This window comes from Seriola dumerili, unplaced genomic scaffold (assembly GCF_002260705.1).
Source record: "Seriola dumerili isolate Sdu_G_001 unplaced genomic scaffold, Sdu_1.0 BDQW01000047.1, whole genome shotgun sequence".
NCBI lineage: Eukaryota > Metazoa > Chordata > Actinopteri > Carangiformes > Carangidae > Seriola > Seriola dumerili.
In genome coordinates this window covers 173882-194700 of record NW_019174302.1, presented here as the reverse complement: position 1 = coordinate 194700, position 20819 = coordinate 173882, and positions in this window count along the sequence as shown.

Sequence of the window (20819 nt, the reverse complement as noted above, 5' to 3'; positions counted from 1 at the left end):
AATAATCTTCCAATCATATAATACCTAGGTAATAATATAACACTGACAGAAGCCTGATTTCTCCATAACGAGTGGTTTGATACTGGAAATACATTTCACAGATAATACTTGATAATTTGACTTTAGCAACATTTGCAGGAGTTTTCTGCTTTAAGTCTTAATGGTGAAGTAATTAGTAAGAATTGGAGCAGCTGTTATTTTTATTATCTGTTGAGCTGTTGATTATTTTTTTCTGATTCATTAATCAATTCTTTGGTTTGTAAGGTCAAGTCAGAGGCCAAGATATCTCCACTTTTACTACGTTCAGATGTAAAAATGTTGGATTTCCCACAATGCAACCAGGAGCATCTTCTTGTTGGAGCCTTGCAGCCGGGTAAACACACTTTAAAATAACCGTCCGCGCTGACCCGGACTCGTGCTAACCGAGTAAGTTTTGATTAAATTTATACAAAAGGCCGAGACAGTTTGACAAAAAAATGATTTAAAGTTACTTTGTTTTTATCCGACACATGCAGCAGCAGATGTTGAATCCTGTCTTCCGGGTGGACGGAGGGTGTACGTGAGCATGTGCAGTACGAGCGTCACCGCTCCGGCTTGTTTTGCCTATTGGAGGATAAAGACTTGCTGCAACCGTCCCCAGTCTCTCCAACTTAGCTGCTCAAACAATGTAAAGATAATTCAGCAGGATGGAGAAGGTGTAAATATGTATCATTTCCCCCAAGTCAGTTTAAACATGTGACATGTCACACTGTGGTATTCACCCAACATCTCCTCTGTGTTCTCACTTTCAGTATGAAGCGGCGTTCCTCTGCTCCTGCGCCCCTTCATCTCCTCGCTGCCTCACTTTCAGCTGATGTTCGGAGTTGACATCAAGCGGAGGGACGGGCTTCCTCCTCGCCGACATCAGACGCGTTCTCACACATTTACACACATCTTCAGACTGCGGGGATTATCAACACTTCACAGTGTTCTCGGTTTCTAATGAGAATGAGATCACAGGTAATGTTCACTTAAGACCTTCAAAAACACTCCACTTTACATTGCTGTTTTATGAACCGGTGCTCACTTTGTGGAAGCACCTCACTATGTTTAAGCGCTCGTGAGTGTTTGTTCATTATGTTTGGTGATAATTACACACAATTCCTGCACTTGCTTTAGCTCATATCTACATGTTTGGCATTTTTCTGCCTTGAACGTATTTACTGTATTCTTCAATTTGAAACTCAACATTTTAACAGCAGAGTTGAATGGGAGTAAAAGCATTGTTTCTTTTCCCAGCGTATTAAAGTCACAACCTTTGTAGTTATAAAAGTCTGCTGAGGGACTTCAGGTTCGTGCGTTTGTTTCAGAGCTGATTGGTTAACAATCGTCTTATTTAAAGCAGCCATAATCAATATTTTCTCTTCAACGATGGATCACGTGACTACTTTGAATCCCCAGAGAATCATCACCCAACTTATTTTTAGTGAAAAGGTTTTGAGGACTCAGCGTTTGCCACCTGACCGGCACGAGATGACAGACAAACATAATTAGAGACCAGCTCGTGAACACAGCGGGAGATTTAGCAGCTAAAGAGTCGGATGTTTCCCTCCGGAGCCGCTGGAGACCAAAAACAGAGCTAAAAGAGGGAGTGAGCATTTCACTTACGTTTGCAGAAAGTGACCACAAAAAGTTGTAGAGGTTAAATATCTCTATATAAATATATAAAACAATATAAGTGCTATAAAAAAAAAAAATGCTAGAACAATATATAAAGGAGCCTATACAGAGCTCTGAACAGGGGTGTAAGTAGCCTACATGTGTGAGTCTGGAGGTGGAGGTGAGGATCATCCCTCTGGTCGGGAGCCAGAGAGTCTGGAGCTGTAGGTGCTCTGTGTCCGGGCGCTGAGAGAGACGAAGACCTGCAGCTTTCAGCTCAAGCCAAGTCAATTTTATTGATACAGCCCAATATTAAAAATAACAGATTTACATGAAGGATAGCACCCATTTTAAACCCTTTAAAATATGTTTCGACTCGCAGTCATTAAGCCTCAGTTTGTTAAATGGAGTAAACATTTAAGTGGCTGTGAGTTGGAGTTGGATTTTTTGGGAAACTTCAGCTGAGGAAACAAAGTCACTGTAATAACCCCACTGCAAATAATGTCCCCAGTGAATGGTGCAGAATTACAATTAAGATCTCCATCATATGGGAGATAAAATCACAGTCCGCTAAAGATTAAATGAGAAACTCATGATGAGTTTCGAAAACACACACAACTTTATGACGTCATCTCACACGCGTGACGCTTCGTCCCTGATGATGACCAGCTGGAAACTTGTGGGAGACACGTATGAAACTAAAATATATATGAATATAATATAATTTCACCTCTAATTTTTGTGCTGGTAGCGATAGCAGTAATAAGTAGATTTTGAAGCTTAAAGAAAAGTCTGTTGTGTGTCCTGTATTTGCTGTGATTGACAGGCCTCTGCAGCTACCACACTCAATACTGTAAACCTGGACACACATAATAAATACCACTGTTCCATCTACAGGAACCTGAAAACAGCCTGTTACTGTCGGTGGCCTCGGCTGCAGCGATTAAATGAACTGGATGGACATTTCATTAAGCAGCTGCTACAGTTCAGTTTTACAATTTCAGACGTGTTGATTCCTCTCATTGGATTGCACTGATTTGTCAGGTGTCCCTAATATTTTGTCCAACGTATAAAACTCCAGGTACGTGTCACATAAGAAAGGAGCTCATCTTCGTCTTGTTTAAAATATGAATCCAACAATTAATCCAATAACTAATTAATTAAGTCGAGAAACATTTCAGAGTCGGTGTAATGAGTTTGTAGTAACTCTTAAATCTCTACAAGTTCATGTGTCTTTGAGTATCGTCCTAGTAATCAAATCAATGGCTACTTTAAACTACGAGACAATCAGATGCTGTGTCCCAATTCAGGGTGTGTGTGTGTGTGTGTGTGTGTGTGTGTGTGTGTGGGGGGGGGGGGGTGCAGTCTATACGAAGGCGTCGTAGACCACGAAGGCCGAACCAAAATGAGAGCGGACAGGTCTACGGAGGATTTGACCTTGAAAACACGATTACTTTTTATCACAAAAACTTGAGGCTTTAAGGTCTTCGGCTTCAGTCGTGACAATATCAGACATTTATTTAATCAGGATGAAAAAAAAATTTTATTCTCAACACTGTATTTTTATATGTATTTATTTCTCTACTTACATTGTCAGTAAATTCTAACTATTTGAAAATGTTACTTCCAAATATATTTTACTCGAATGTGCATAACATAAACCCCCAGCTCTTGTTTTGAAATCATGAGAACCGCTCCGCTCCTCGGTGACACACTGCGCTGTTGCTTCGTTAACAGGCTAAATGTGAATTATGGCACAAAGAAGCAATTATTGTGAAAATATCCGAATGTTCAGCGGCGTTCTTCAGCATGAAAGGTAATGCATTTAACACAGTTACATACTCTATGTTTTGTTTGTGTTTGCGTTGCATTATGTATGTGAGAGAGAGAGAGAGAAGGAGAGAGAGAGAGAGAAAGAGGACATTCAAGTGGGCAGCACTGAACAAATATCTAAAGGATAAAGTAGAGAGAGAGAGAGAGAGAGAAGGGGTGAGGGTGTATTTATGAGTGTTTGTGTGTATTTGTGAGGGACAGACAAACAGACCAGAGACAGACCGAGAGACAGAGAGTGAGAGAGAGAGAGAGAGAGAGAGAGAGAGAGAGAGAGAGAGAGACAGAGAGTGAGTGAGAGAGAGAGAGAGAGAGAGAGAGAGAGAGAGGGGTTATTGCTGGAAAGCGTGAAGACAATAATGCAAACTGACACTTTAGAAATGAGATGCCGGTTGCCTTGGCAACAGGCCCTGGGCTAGGGGGCTACCGCGAAGGGGTGAGGATGGGTGAGGGTGAGCGAGCGCGGGTGAGAAAGGGCTGTGAGAGAGGGCTGAGATAGTGAGTAAATTACGTTTGATTAGAAGCGCAATCATTTGAAAAAGAGCAGAGAAAAAGCCTGTGGTGACGCATCCAGAAAACCGGTGGAAGGACAGGAGTGTGTGTGTGTGTGTGTGCGTGTGTGCGTGTGTCTGTGTGTGTGTGTGTGTGTGTGTGTGTGACGAGACGGCGAGCTCTATAGGAAGCTGCTGCAAATGGACAGATGTGGCTCTCAAGTGTTTTCGCTGCTGATGTTTACCTTTTGAAGAAGCACAGAAAACAAACAGTCCGTGCTCTGCGTTCACATCAGGGTTTAATGTCTTCATCGATATTAACTCACACCACAAGGGACTGTTGATACTCGTAGGAAGTGGACTGACATGAAACACATGGCAGGATGCCACTGAGATATGATTCAGTTTGGAAACACTCTTCTTTTAAACCGTACATTTAATAAATGGCTTGTAATGGCTCGTGGTGTGTTTCATTAATGTTCATTATTTTGTTGTAAGAATTATAACATTTCATATGATGACAGTTTAGATATTACAGCCTCTAAGAAGTTGTAGTTGCTGACACACACTTATACCTGCTTACAACTACATGACAGTGTGCTGTAAATCGTTTATTAGTCAGTGTAAGTCTTTATATATACTGTAAAGAAATCATAATGGTTAGTTTTTAGAAAAGGATAAAGCTGGCGTTATTTTATATTTTTGTTATTGTCTTGTGATCTGATGTTAGTTCGGCTCTCGACACTTTATAACTTCCCTTGTTCGTCTGTGGCTTCAACTCTGAGCCGATTCCTTCTGAAGACAGAAATCTTTTAAAGCAGCTCACCTACATATAGTTTGTTTTTTAAAAAGATGCTCAGTAATTTCCTAAAACATCTGGACACTAGTTTTTAGCAAATGTTACTCAAACAGGAGGAAATTGTGCTTCCGTTTGGGGACTATTTTCAGCGGCGGATTTGGTGCAGTATGTCATATCATTGACAGCTGTATAGCTCTACAGGCGCAGAGGAATAACATGTATCAGTACAAGTTATAGGATCCAATCGTTAGCTGCGTTTCCATTAACCTGCTTAATGTTCAATATGAAAGTGCAAACTTAAAAATCAACAATGGAAACGTGAATTTCGAAAAAGAAAACTAGTAAAACGACGTGTAGGATCGTGTGAGGTGGTTTTTCAGACAATACGACGAAGGATTATTTAGCAAAATCAAAATGGAGACACTTTTCTTCGAGAGGAGAAAACCCAGTTTTATTCACGACATCTGTCGGTGGAAACACAGACTATTTAAAATGGTGTTTTGTCGACTTTTCTACAAACAAAAAAATCGCTTCTTTTTTGCGCCAAAAAACTGCAAAGGAAACCTTTTCAGACTTTTCACTTGATATAATACAACACCTCCTCTAGAGCGGGTCGTCTCTGGCCCCTTCAGCTGTTCCACTTGCTTGATGAAAATGCTGAGGAATGTGAAACGACAAACGAGGGACCACAGCCTCCTTTCCCCGCACATCAGCAGCCACTAATGTTATTACACCATCTTTATATATGTTCATTGTAAACAGCCACACAATGCTGCGCGTGATATGCGGCCTGAGCGCAGGACATTTGTAATTTAGACACTGTGTGCTACTTTTGAAGCAGCACAATGACGCTGTTGTCATCGTTTTTCAGCTTTATGCAACACAAGTCAAGTAAGAATGAGCAGCCGGTCGATTCAGCTCTCTAACCTTTCATAAAAGATGAATATTATGGCTCTTTGCTGTCCCCGCCGCGTCAGCTGCCGTCTATGCAAAATAAGAATTTACAACTGAGCATTTGTCTTGACTGTTATAATACAGTAGATCAGTAGATGCGTGATTTGCAAGAATGGAAACTGGCGTCACTTTGGTTCGTGATATATGAAGCAGCTGTGAGAAATTTTACAATAACAACCAAAACATAAATAAGAGTTGGTCTAAGTGTAGAGTTTGGGTTCTCAGGAGCTGGGAGCAAATAATAATAATAATAATAATTATAATAATAATAATAAAAAGAGAAGAGGCAGAGATCAGAGAACGGAGGCTTCTCTCTGTTAGATGTCAGATGACGGATTCGTCCCGTTTGAAAAGTCAGAACAGCAATTTATTAGCGAGAAAAATCCCAAATGGTAACGACCTCTGAACTCAACAGAAACTTCAGGACTGATTCTGATTCCACCAGTGAATTTATTATTACCGAACACACGTGGGCCATGTCTCCATGAGTCCAACCCACACAACGTCACGAGCAGGAGGAGGAGGAAACCAAATATGTGAAGCTGAATGTCTTGAATATGAGTATGTGAATCAGAATAAATGTCGAGCAGATACAAGATATATGTGTGTGATATCATCTTATACTTTATAGTAGGGTTGGGCAATGTCAGAAAATGTATTTTTGATTTTAATAACAAGTAATACTTCACTCTCAGCGCGTTCATCAGAGTTGTTTCCAGCTGCGGCGGACAGATGTTCTCAGTGTTCACTACCTGTCCACCGCCAAACAGCAGGCGGACACAGTCGGACAAACATAGTGAAGCGTTTAGCGGCTAAAGAGTCGGATATTTCCCTCAGGAGTTTGTTAAAGAGCAGTGCAGAGCTGAAGGGAGAGTGAATACTGGGCTGATCTTCGTCAGGTGGACGAATGAATGCTAATGCTGCTACGTATCTGCTGGATGTGTAAATAAGCCGATGTTTGGTGATAATAAGTCCAGTGTTGTGTTTCACAGCAAGAGTGCTGCTAGGGCTGCTCCCCCTCCTGGTTTCCCCGGATTGTTCTCTTTAGATTAGATTAGATTAGATAGATAGATAGATAGATAGATAGATAGATACTTTATTTACCCCCTTGGGGAAATTCATGAACGTGAGCAACTTTCCTGGAAAATTAATATCCATTTTTGTGAAAATCCACCTCTAATTTAGAATTTCATGCTTTCAAATAAAACCTCACGCGTTTCAATCGTTCAATACTGCTTTTCTGTTTTCCTCCTGGTTGACGTCCAATCCCGTGTCTGTAAATGTGTACTGTACTTACCTACCTGTACCTGTACTCTTATTGGATCAATAAGCAGAAATACGAAAGTTGACTTTATGACCTAGCACATCCACAACCCCACCGCTGAATTCAGGCAGAGAGGATCGTTTTTCTTTTTGAGTTAAAAAACAAATGCATTTTCTTTCGTGTGTGGTGAAATGGGGGGAGAGATGCAACAAAATCAGGCGAAAACAGTATAACGTGTACCACTTTTCTTTATTGTGTTTAATCTTTATTTAATCATTCTCAGTCTCGTTGAGATTAAAATCTGAGAAGGAGAATCCGTCGCAACAGAGACAATCAACAACAGAGACAACAGAACAGCACAATACAAGAAACGAAGAAACAATGAATTAGCAAAAACATTTGCAGTCGTCATGAAATAAATCAAATAATGGAGATTTAAAATCTCAATATACAACACCCCACCCCCCTGAAAAAATAAAAAAAAATTGTCCAAGTGTCCCGGTGTTCACACATCAAAGGTGGCAACCCTAGTTAATGCAGCTTTAATGAAGAAGTTAAATGGCTCCTGGTCTTTCCTGAGTCTTGTGCTTCTTCGTCAGGATGGCGGGAGTGCAGGAGCTGAAGCGTGCTGCACTGTACCACCGCTCTAAAATGCTTCCCTGACCTCTATAGCAACAGTCGGAGTTAAATTTGTCTCCTGAAAAAGTCCAGTCGTGTTAGTTCCAGCTGCAGCTCCTCACAGATTCTGCAGAGTTACATGCAGAAAGACAAACAATAATCCGAACTGCTGCTGCTGCTGGCACTTTTAAAAAATACTGATCCACAAGTACAGTTGGAACAGAACACCCAACATGTGATGGGCACGCTGCTCTGTCACACACCGGCGAAGGGATGCATGAACATTTTTATTTATTTTTTTTGCAGGCTTGCACTGTAAGACGAGTAATTATGCACCAGTCCAGGAGGCCGCCATCATTACGCACCTGGTCCATTTAAAAGCGCTGATAGCGTGTTAGCATTGTGTTGTTTACTCCGCAATCAACAATCTAACTGCACGGGGACAAAAGACGGACAAAACAAGCGGTTTGGAATAAACACTCTGCGAGCTGTGTGACAGTCGAAGTCTGTGCAACATGTGACCGAATCTGACTCCACCTGGTTTCCTGTTGCAAGGACGTGCAGTTCAGAGGCAATGACAAATTTTAGCCTGCGGAGGAGAGCACACATAACACCGTTAGATCTCCTAACCTTTGATTGCTGCATTGAAACCCTTTAAAAATCACATTCAAAGTGCAGTTAAAGGAGCGCTGCTGTCACTTCAATTAAAATGTGCAAATAAACGGCTACAGAAGTAAATCTAAAGCAAACTTATGAAATACCAAAATTCAGATTCTTTTTTTTTTCTTGTAGCCACTGACATCACATTTTGCATATGTTTGAAAGTAAATATTATCCTAATCGTGTGTACAAAGTTTGTAATGAATTGTGTGTTGCCTCCACCAGCACGGCACACACATGCACACACATGCATGCCACATAGTACACATATGTACACATACACACACACGGACACACACACACACACACACACACACACACACACAGAGGCAGCAGAATTGAATGCGATAGGGAAGTGAAAAATGATTAACCCGGGGTCAGCTCTCAGCCTCAATCTCGGCAGCGCTCAAAGAACATCCTCGCCTGATTTACACTCGTCATGTTCCACAGCACACATTTGCATATATTTATTAAATTCACCACGCGTTGGAGAATAAAATATAACAGGGCGGAGGGGGAGGTGGTGGTGGTGGTGGTGGTGGGGCGTGAGGAAAGGAGTGGAGGAGGGGAATGAGGGAGGGGGTTATTTAAAGGAGGCGTGTTTCTGATAGATTTGCCTTTCATTCATATTCATTTGCTTTCTGTTTCCCCTCTCTCTCTCTCTCTCTCTCTCTCTCTCTCTCTCTCTCTCTCTGTGTTTTGTTCATTAGCATGGAGGTCAGCGCCGGCATCAGATGTGGCTGCTCAACGCTTTAGGGAAAACATTGCTGTTGGTCAGCCTATTGAATTGACCTTGTTATCATGGTGACAGACTCTGTTATTTATCAGGTAGTTAGATAAGCCAGCATGGAGGATGGTGATAGTCTACCACATGAAAATGAGTCTCGATGCTGCAGCTACAGTGACAAACACGACCCCGGGCTGTTTTCACATGTGCTCACTAAAAAAAAAAAAACTGTTATCTGTGAGTGTGCCAAAAAAGTGAAGCAACAGAGAATGACTTGTCTCTGAGGACGACTGGAAAAAAAATTTTTCAGTTCACCTCAGCTCTATAATGACATCTCTATTTTTCTTGTGTATTTTTAGCAGCGTGGCTCTTGGGATGATGGCGCTGGTCTGCAGGTGAGCTGGCTGGTCCAGCACTTCGGTCCAGACTGAAATATCTTAGCAAAGAAATTGCATGGTTTGGAATGAAACTGGTTACAGATATTTGAGGACACCAGAGGATGACTTTTTCTTTAGCGCCACCAGCAGGCGAAGAGTTTTTGCTTTTGAATGAAATGTGTCATCAGCCTCAGGGACTGTTTTTATTGCTAATCGGCAAAATAGCCGAACAAAGATGGTGAACGTGGTAAATATTATAGAGATCATGGCGTCACATTCGCACTAACCTCCAGTAACTCGAGGCTTTATGAAAAAATGAAACGTGTTCCTGGGGTTTACTTGTCACGCTGAGGTGATAAATCGCCGTCCATGACCGCAGGTGCCATAAGGGACTGAAACCTGCAGGATTTTTAGTTGAACAACAATTAGTTTGTAAGCACAGAGAAATAACTACAATTGTTCCCTCGTCCATAAAACTCAGCAATGCTCTCCTCTATGATCTCTGCTGTCTACAAACTTCTCCTGTTCAGTCGTCTTCGTCCTGTTATTACAAACGTCTGAACTGGCCACGACCCCCCGACTCGATCATGGACTCGCCTGTTCTGTTGAACAGTGAACATCCGGGGCTTATGGGAAATGTTGTTCCTAAAGACCTCTATAAAACATAATGTAAGAAAAAACAATGATGTTTTGTCCTTATCCAAACACATGAAGCAAGTCGCACCGCAGACAGCTGAGAGAGACTTGGTGCCAACAAACCCAAACGTTCTGGTTTGACTTCGGCTCTTATGTTAGCATTGTCATTGTTAGCTTTTAGCTCATAGCACCACTGTGCCCATAAATACAGCTTGAAGACTCTTTCTTGTTTCTTTTTGGCTGGACTGTGACAGCGAGGCCAGCGCTGCTGACTGACTGAGTGATGAAGTTACACCATCTGTTGTTGCTCTTTAAGAAATGTGTGAAGAAGCAGTGTTGCCAACTTTGTCATTAGCTTTACTGACTTTTCATATTCCTTCAGAGACTTTCTTTTCTTTTTAAATACTTTTTGAACAAACCTTAGCTAACTAGCTTTCTGGCTTTCCGCCCTCAGACACGCCTCTCGATGCCGACCGCACGGCAGGTGACACGAATGAGCCTCTGACTTTCTCTCTGATGATAAATCGCAGCACAGCTCGGAAGTTAGCATGTAGTCTTAACGGGCCGTGTTTCAGTCACTATTTCAAACTCAGTAAGAGACTCAGCTGTATTGAAAAACTGCACGTCGCGGCTGGAAACGACTGACACCAGGCTGAATGTAAATAACCTACGACGCGCCTCAGCTTTGTTTTGACCTCGTCCATTAAAATGAAAACACAACAGATAATTGTTGTGATAAACAGACCCAAGTTTAAATTTAGACCGCCAAGGCTTGTTTTAAAACACTAGCAAACAAGATGCTTTTCATGTTGTGTAGAAACAAGTTGACTTATTTAATTAGTAAAACTCGTCCACCCACTCCTTGTGGCGATTAGCATCAATTTCTCTTTATTCAATTTCATTTTCAGACGTGCACATTGTTCAGCTCTGAGTCGGACAGTGAATTCTGACAAAACATGCTGATTAATCACCGTGAGTTCACTTAAAAAGTTGAAACTGGCCAAGTGTGAAAACATCCTTAAACCCCCCCCCCCCCCCGTCCACATGCTCTCTATCCCATTTTATCCCCCCTCACACCAACTGATGTGAGCAGCCGTGGCAGGTGAGATCAATAGGGCTGAAACCTGTCCAGAGCTTTAATCCATCAGTGGTGAGCTGGGAGAAGAGACAGGGCAAGGAAGCCATCACTCACACACAGACCCAAACCCCTTTCTGCCTCCGCCCGCTAAATGGGCATCTGGAGAATATTGTCAATCAGCAAAGTTCCTTTTATCCAGTCAGGTGTGTCTGTGCGCGACAGTTTATGATGCTTTTCTGACAATTTCTATTCTCAGTTTCTATTTATTGAAATGGATTCCTGCGGTGGTGCGTGCTGTATCTGTAGAAACCAAAACATATTTATATATTAATTAGTTTATCTGTCACTGAGTTTATTGTTATGAGAAAAACAGTAATAATAATCTACGTTATTTATAATCTTAGAATCTAAGTGGGTTTTTCTGTTGTTTTTGTATCGATCTATCGATCTAGATATTGATCCGTCTTTGTCCAATTTGCAAATTGTCAGTGCTTGTTTACAAATTGTTGTGAGACACTCCTTCACGTCTCTCTCCTGGCTGATTATTTTCATTTTTCCAACCTCGAATACAAAAGTCTGAAAGACAGATTGAAGAAGACAAAGAGGTACAGTTATTTTTTTTATTTTTACGTCTCTATTGTCTACATGTTTTTTAATTTTCCTGTTTTCCTAGAAAAGCATTTTGTAATGTCTGTTTCTGAAAGGAGCTATATAAATAATCGTTATTATTATGTATAATTATTATTATATGCATATTGCAGTACTGGTATGTGAGCGGGGGGACATGCTGGACCCCACAGGTTTAAATAGCTGTTTGAGGGTTAAGATGGTTATGGTATATATTTATATATGTGTGTGTATAAATACATACTGTATACATCCTCGCATGTACAGTATATCCATGTATATGTGTGTAAATGAGAAGAACAAACAGACCGCACTGAAACAAACAAACAAATAACAAAAACAAAAACCAAAACAAAACATTGGACAAACTCCACGGCTCTGGTGGGCTGACTGCCAGACAGCCTGCCTCCCTGGAAGGCCCCTGTCTGATACGTAGTAAAACAATTGGCAAGAGGGATGTGAATCTCTCTCTCTTCCTCCCTCTGTCTCTCTCTCTCTCTCTCTCTCTCTCTCTCTCTCTCACACACACACAGAGTGAGAGGCAGCCATGGCAGAGGACCAGCAGTCTATGCCAGTGGGCGTAGTGGGACTACTGGGCATGCTGGGACCAGCCTCAGGAGTTAAGACTCGCTGAACTACAGCTGCAACCAACCCAGCCATCGCCAGAGCAAGAGAGTGGCCATGGGACACATGCTCCGACACACTGCTACAGATACACAGAAAGACATACGCTCTCCACCATCACACTCCTACACACACACACACACACACACACACACACAAAGGCGTCTGTCTGGTCCCGTGCCATGTGTCTCAGCTGTGCCAGCATTGCCACCACCACCACCACCACCACCACCCCCCCTCAGGCCTGGACCTCCCGCATATGCCACCCCTCTCCACCCTCCCCCTTCTCCCTCCTCCTCCTCTGCTCCTCCCTGCCGGTAGCCTTTGTGGGCTAATTAGCGGTGAAATTGGTGAATTGCAGGCTCGGGCACACACACACACCCACACATACACCCACACGCACACATACAGTCGGTGAATTGCAGGCTCAGGCACAGCAGTGCAGACACTTCAGCGTAGCCAAGCGCCACTTCAGCCCTGAAAAGCCTCTGAAATGGGGCACACAACACAAAGACAGGAGTGGAGAGGAGAAGAAGGAAATTGGGGGAGAGAAGGAGAGAAAGAGTGCAAGTGGAGACAGAAGAATATATTTGCTTCAGCTTCCTCCTTACACTTGAACACGCTGTTACTGTATATACTTAAAAAACTTTGAAACGAGTATCTTTCCCTTCTCGTATACTTGCAGTCCAGGGGCTTTATGTCTGTTGGAGGGTTACCTGACACTCACCTGTGTGTCATCATCAAGGAGTCAGTGAGTGTCTCTTTCTTTGATAGAGTGAGAGTGAAAGAGAGCTCCCAGTCTCTAATGATTTCTGTGATGGACGACACTCATTCCATCATCCCTCCATCCCACCCACACCCCATAAATTACCTCTCATATTAACAGGCTGTATTAAAACCATGCAACGTGTTAGAGCTCTCATTTAAAATTAATAAGTGGTAATTATGGAGGGAGGGAATCTGATGTGGAAATAGGGCCGGCTGAAAAGAAAAAAAAAAAAAAGGAGTTCGTTGCTAGGTAAAAAAAAAAAGACAAATGAAAAGAATAAAGATGTGAAAGAATTAGGAATCACAGCAGCACTTTTCATGTGTCTTTAAACGTACAAAACAACCAAGAAAACGTGGACAGAAGTAATTTGAGAGGGAATAGTTTGATCCCACAGATGTGTTGATTGAGCGCCTGATATTACACAGACACAGAGACAACATGGCTCCCCAGTTCGCCGCAGGCACAGAATGAATATCAGAGGGGACGACAAACAAATTAACGACAAAAGGACTCCACATCCTTTACGCCGCGCAGTCGGCTCATCGAATGCTTTGTAGATAAACCCTCGATCTGTCTTCTCTTCCCTGCCTTTTTCCATCAGCCCCGAACAACCAGCTAGGTCTCGGAGGATTGCTTTGGCCATCGTTTCTGACGGTAATAGGAACAATGTACCAACTGAGATTACGCCGCTTAAAAGAAGAAGTCCAGCAGTGGAAACTCATGGCAGGTTGCAAACAAACCTCCAGATTAGCCAAATCTATTAGGGAGGGAAAACAAAGACAGTAAAGTAGTTTTAGTAGATTGATGGTTTACAACCCATGTGATTGTTTGACAGCTTGTATTTCTTACCCTGTCGATTTACTGTTGTCCAGTTAAGTCAATTTGGATTTCTGTATTTAACTAAGAGCGCAATCTTTCCCTAACCTTTATAACAAGGCCCAGTGTATCGGAAGTGCTCCTCTGCTTCCCTGCAGTTCCCGAGCAGCCGGGAAACCAGAGCCTACCAGTGGTTGGAGATATCATCACTCAGTCAGTCAGTAAGGCTTTATCTTGCCGTCAAACAGCCCTTACCTATGGAACTACATTTTCTTAACCGCTGAACTACCGTATTACTACGCACAAGTGCAACTATGGAGCACAGATCAGCTGTTTGAGTCAGACAGAGCTAAGCGTAGGAATACGGTGGTGCAGCGGTTGAGAAAATGTAGTTCCATAGGAAAGGGCTGTTGGAGGGCAAGATAAAGCAGTGAAAATATTCAAAATAAAGCGTACACTTACACCGTTATAAATATTTTCTGTGGGCATTTTTAAAAGTGGCTAAAACATGTTTGTGTGGACGCTGTTGTCCACTCAGCTTCTGTGCTGCTCCTCCTATTGCTTCTCTAAGTGCACTGATCCGAATCTACTGCAGGTAATACACTGAATATAGATAAGCACCCTCAAATAACCCCAACTATCACTTTAACCAAGTGCCGTGAGCACCTAAACATAACCATAAAAACATGACTCATGCTTTAGTTGCCATTAAAAAAACGTTGCCAAATATTCTATATGAATTTTAAAGGCGTAATGTTTCTCAGCGTGAGGTATTTGCTGCAGTATATAAACAGGGTGGACCAGACACTGAGCTCTAATCTGTTTTAACCTGTTTGGATCAATGCAGTTGTGCAGTGTGAAGCACTTCCTGGTAAAGACAGCTGAGTTTAATTCTTAATTATAACATAATAATTAGTTATGACCAGTTCAGCCGCAGTGTTTTTGTAAAAATCTCTCTTTGTTATTAGATGGTTTTGACAGCCTGTAAGTCATCAGCTCGTCGCCACTTTAAACTCCTGGCGCCTGAATAGAAGCAGCGGAGCAGTGAAGTCTGCTGAACTGTCCTTCTCATCCGTCTTTGGCCCTACAGGCCCCCGGGGACACATTAGTCTCTTAATGCTTTGTCATCACCACAGGTTAATGGACCTCACAGCAGTCTGTTAAAAACAACCCTGATCAATACACAGTGTGTGCAGAAAGGGATAAGATCCAAAAATAGAGTGACTCCACTTTTTTTTTTTCTTTCTTTTTTACAGTGATGACCCGTCAATATTAGTGACTACTGGGTAGAAATAATTACAAAAGCTGAAGGCTGACAACATACTGCCTTCTGAAGGAGCCCGATCCTGCACCGCACCATCATCTGCGATGCATTATGACGACAAAGACACATAGGATGTGCTGTTAATATACCATTCAACCTTTCAACCCTAAAGTGCAACTACATCGCACACCTGTGAACACCTGTCTTGGCGGTCTCACTGGCAGACGGTCGTCACCTGGTAGCCTCCAGCTCGGTTCAAAGACTGGTGGATGCATGTGAGGACGACAAGGCTGCGGTAGAAAATCAAGTCGATTTGAAATATGGAATTGAATAAATATCAAATCAATATTCTAGAAAGAAAAACCCAGGCCAGAAATAACAAGAAAGGCAGAGGATGGATAGTAGTTTTTTTTCCATGGTGTAAATCTGTCTTTTTTATTGTTATCAAATGTTTTGACATTATTGCTCAGGGTCCCTGTGATTGCTTCATCACTGGCAGGAGATAAAGGAATAAAGTGGAGAGTCGTGGGGGGGGGGGACGCTATCTTTGTACCGAAGCATCTGTGTCCTAGTTAGCACTTCTGCGAAGTCAAACTCATCAAGCACAGTGAGGTTAGAGGGGGACAATCAACACAGTCCAAACAGTAAGTAAACAAGCTAACACTTGTACGAGCAAAACACATGGAAGACCACTGCTGCACACACACACACACACACACACATATAAACACACACATATAAACGCACACACACACACACACACATCTCCAACCCTTCCTTACATCATTATTTCTTTTCTTCCTCTCCAGCTCCATCTCCAGCAGAGTGAGTCCCTGGTCTGGCCTCTCTCCAACCCTTCCTTACATCATTATTTCTTTTCTTCCTCTCCAGCTCCATCTCCAGCAGAGAGAGTCCCTGGTCTGGCCTCGGAGTGTCTGGCACCTTTTGCCCAAATCGGGCTCGGAGCGGGGGGCTGAGCCGAGGGGGTAACGTGAACTTAATAAAGGAAGGAAGGAAGGAGCGAGGAGGCAGGAAGACGAGGTGTTAACACTCTTTTCAACACCAGAGCGCCCTCGCACAAACCATGCAGAGGGAACCGTCTAATTGTAAGGTGTGTGTGTGTGTGTGTGTGTGTGCGAGCGAGTGCGCGTGCACATCAAGGCTTTCTCTGTAGCTGTGAATATTTCTTTCACTTCAAGGCAAAGCGGTTTTAATGCAAGCGTTTCTTCATGGTATTAGATATTTCTTTATTATTCTGCATCTTGCTGTTTAGAGTCAGATTTTTTTTTTATATTTCACATCCTTTGCTTCTCTCCTCAGCCCTAAATTTCCTTGCCTAATGTTGTGATCTGGGTTTTTTTTTTACCCCCCTCATCTTGCTGAAATAAGTTTCCTCTGACATTTTCTTCTTTGTCTACCCCCCCCCCCCCCCGCATCCCTCTTCATCTCTTTGTCTTTGTTTCATTCCCTTCTTTTGTGTCTGCTGGTATGCTGCTCTTTCACCTCTATCCAATATACTCAGACAATCTCTTTATTTCTCATTAGTGCGTTTTGACAGTTAATGAGTGGACTGGTGTGTGTGTGTGTTTTGGTGTGAGCTGAGACTGCAGAGCGAGTGAGAAAGTGAAGGAGGGAGGCAGATAGAGAGAGAGAGAGAAGGGGGGGGGGAGAAAGAGATAGCGGATGGGGGTGAAATTCATGTTGATAAATCATGTGGTCAGTAGCACAGGCCTATGTTTATCTCCTGCTGTCAGTGGAGTATGGGGCCAGAGATACCGCTCACACATTCAAACACACATTCAAAAACATACACACACACATCAACAAGGACGACAGAGGACTGCTGTTACCTGAGATTTCTTGCTTTTCCTCTTTTCTGCATCCCCCATCCCTCGCTCGCCCCCCTCCCCTTTTCTTCCTTCATCAGGAGGGATGTGGAGGCCAGAGATAGAGCAAACCTCCCCTTCTCTTTTTCTTTTTTTGTTGCTTTGTCCGAGCCCCCCCTCCCTGAATCCCATCATTCAGCTGTTTGTGCTGATTACTGGTTGACTAATAGACTTTAAACCTTTCTTTCTCTCTTTTGCATTTTTTTCCCTTTAAGATCATTTATAATCAAATATAATTCCTTCTATGCACCAACAAGCAAAATTAGCATATTTTTTTCTTATAAATTTTCTTCCGTGTCAATTTCCCATGGTGCTTTGCATTTTTGTGTGTGTCATTGTATACTCATATCAGGAAACAATACAGCTGTGCAGGCTTTTTTTTTTCCTTTTTTTATGGCACTTTATAAGCTTGTAATTTGAAATTGGATGAAAACATGATAATAGCTGCTGGCTATCGCAGGTGTTGAGGATTTTGTTTCTATCTTTCTGGTTTATCAAACAAAGGTCATGTTGTTACTACACGTAGTTATGTGTTTAAAAAAAACAATGTCTATAATGATTGAGATGAGATGTTTCCAAATTTTACTCTGTGTTTTCCTCAGTATTATGTTACATAAAACTCATGACATCTTTAAAATGAATGACATTTAGTGACCTCAGGGCTTGTTTTTCTTGGTGCTCTAATCTGAAATGTGAAGATCACGGTAGGAAAATGTGTAAATTCCAGTTTCAATTTCCAAATACAAATTGACTGACGGTCTGTTTGTGAATAATGGAGTCAGGTAATAACAGTGACTGTAACTCTTTCCGCGGTGGAGACAAATGAAGTAACTGATCCTACTCCATGTTTGCACAACACCACTGAAGCAAGTGCTAGAAATTTACCCGAATATGTGAGATTTCCTAAAAATGGACGCTCTTTCTGTGCAGCGTCGCCTCACAGTAGAAATGTTAATCAAACCACATGCGAAACTTTATCACGAGTGCATGACCCATAATTAAAACAAACAGATTTAAAAGTACAAATGTGTGAAATGTGCTCATTACCATAGCAACTCATGCAATGTTAAAATACCTCTAACAATGCCATATTGTTTACATTGTTAAAGTGAGAGTTTTTGCCTCATACTAACTTTTCCTGTTCCTCTGCGCCCTTGATGTAGTCACAGGAAACGGCCTGTTGTTTTTAAATCTGTTAAAAGCTAAAAAGCAGAATGAACGGTGGATCTGTCCGTCGATGTGAAGACATATGTCAAGTTAACTCTGAGCGAGGCTGCTGTGGCCAGATGCCGATGTAGTACTTAAATCTGCCCTTATCAATATGTGCGCATGGATCCATGTGTGTATAAGGAGACAGAGTGTTGGTGACGTTGGAGTCAAACACCACACTCAGAAACAGCAAGTTCATTTCACATTTACGTACATTTACATGTAATTTTAGTTGTCATTTTTTTTAAGTTGGAACATCATAAAATGAAATAAGCACAACTGAATTTTGAGTTGATATAAAGTCAACGTGACTTAAGACTAATAGTTGTATTTAGTTATCTTTTTCAAGGCAACCGGTTTTCTAGATTTCTAGTAAGTATAAAGTGTAAGTGTATAAATGGCTCATTCATGTGTAACTAAACCACCGTTTGCCCCCTAGTGGTCAAAAAATAATCCCTTCTCCTGTCATTTCACTTCTGTCATATGACGACTTTATAACATATGACGCGTTGTTACAGATTAAACTACTCAACAGTATAAAATAGTAAAGGTTGACTCCACTTAAACCAACTACAACAGTAAAATGTTAGTGTTCAAATGGGCAACTTTTCTGCTTTAAATACAATTCTTTCATCACATAAAATGATATTTTTACTTCACGTTTTCAGTGCTGGACTTTGACTTGTGTTTTAATTGAATACCTGGAAGAAGGACACCTCTGCACAAGCTTTCAGCATGTTGTACCATTGTAATAGTTAGACTGAACTCATTGATGTGTTTCACCATTTGCTCATTGTTCATGTACCAGCTACTGCGCATTATGTAGAAAGTGTGCATTTACATATGTGTGTGTGATGACACATGTCTGCAAGTGTGTGCTCTCACACTCGTGTTTGACAGTTGGGAGTGTCGCTGTGACACTGTGGCCTCTGTGAAAAGACGTGAGCCACAGTCTGTGTGCGTGTGCATGTGTGTGTGTGTGTGTGTGTGTGTGTGTGTGTGTGTGTGTGCGTGTGTGTGTGTGTGTTCTGCAACAGGCCGGTGGGAAGAGAGACAGATTGCGTTTTAACAGCCATCGCTGTCATCTCCAACAGCTGTCCTCTTCCCATTCTCTATTCAGAGAGGCTGTGTTTGCATTGTCTCCCTCATGACCTCCCTTCAAAGACCTACCGAAGAGAGAGAGAGAGAGAGAGAGAGAGAGAGAGAGAGAGAGAGAGAGAAGGAGCGAGCGAGAGAGGGAGAGAGAGAGGGAAAAAAAAAAAAAAAAAAAAAGGAAAAACTGAGACAGACCATTGGACGATGGAGAATAAAACAGAGAAATGTGCAAATGGAAGCAAAAAAAAAAAAAAGAAAAAGAAAAAGCAATGTAAGGCAGCGGAGTGAATGGAGAGAGGCTGACGCCACGACAAAGGGAACATTAGATGCCCCGGTGCTGTCTCCCATCTCTTCTGCCATCCCTCTCAATTTCTTCTTTCCCTCCCCTCTGCTCTAAATGTACTGTGTGCTCCCTTCTCCTCTCCCTCCTTTCTTATTACAACTCCACAGCCACCACCTCTCCGCCTCCCACCAACCCTTTACCCCTTCCTCCCATCTTGTATCTCTCCTCCCGCTCTTCCTCTACCTCTCCATCACCCCCCCCCCCTCTGCTGCTGCTGCCCTGTCTCTCTCCCATGTTGTCTCTTATCAGGTAGAGGAGAGATAAGGCCGCTATCTCACCGTGCCAGGGCTTTGACATGACGCTTTAATGCATAATAAGTTCACTCATCTTTTAATCAATGCGACCAAATGATGAATTTCTGAAGGGTTAACAGTCAGTCATTGGCAGGTTTTGAGCTAAAAACACAGAGATAAGGTCTGCCTCCGAATCAGATGAGAGGGGTGTTGGATTTTTGCGCAGACAAGTATGCAAATCAGATGTTCGTATGTACAATCGCTGTCAAAGCTCACAAGCGTTGTCTCTGTCTCAGCAGTTTCTGAACACATCCGCTGAAATTTTTCTGTTTGCCGCTTTGCCCCAAATCTCTCGTGAAGTAGCTGCTGCGATATTTGTTGACAGATCTGAACGTGTTCTCTGTTTAATCTCCCGCTAAAGACAACATATTCATTTGCCTGGTTCGAGTTTAAAGTCGCAGATCTTAGACACGGTGTGTTCACCTACAGCTTCATTTATTTTATTCTTCAAGCTAAATTTGTCAAAATCCAAAAATATGTTTGTATAACTTACTATATTTAAAGGGGATTTTGTTAGACTGAGGCTCTGTAATCACTTCACAATATAACAATCACATATCCACAAATAATAGTCACATGATTGTGAAAAGATTAGACTGAGGATAAATATAAAGTCAAAGAAATTGGTTTATACTGTAGATCCTTGTTTATAGCACTTGTGAACACAAAAATGTAATATTTAAGTTTAATTTATTCGTTTTCTCCAGGAGGCTTTAGTTTCAGGTTGTGGCTGCCTGGTGCTGGTGCTGGTTTATTTAACTGGTGCGGTGTCTGTGTGGGTGGCCACTAAAAATACTTTGGAGTATCACCAGCGAGCTCAC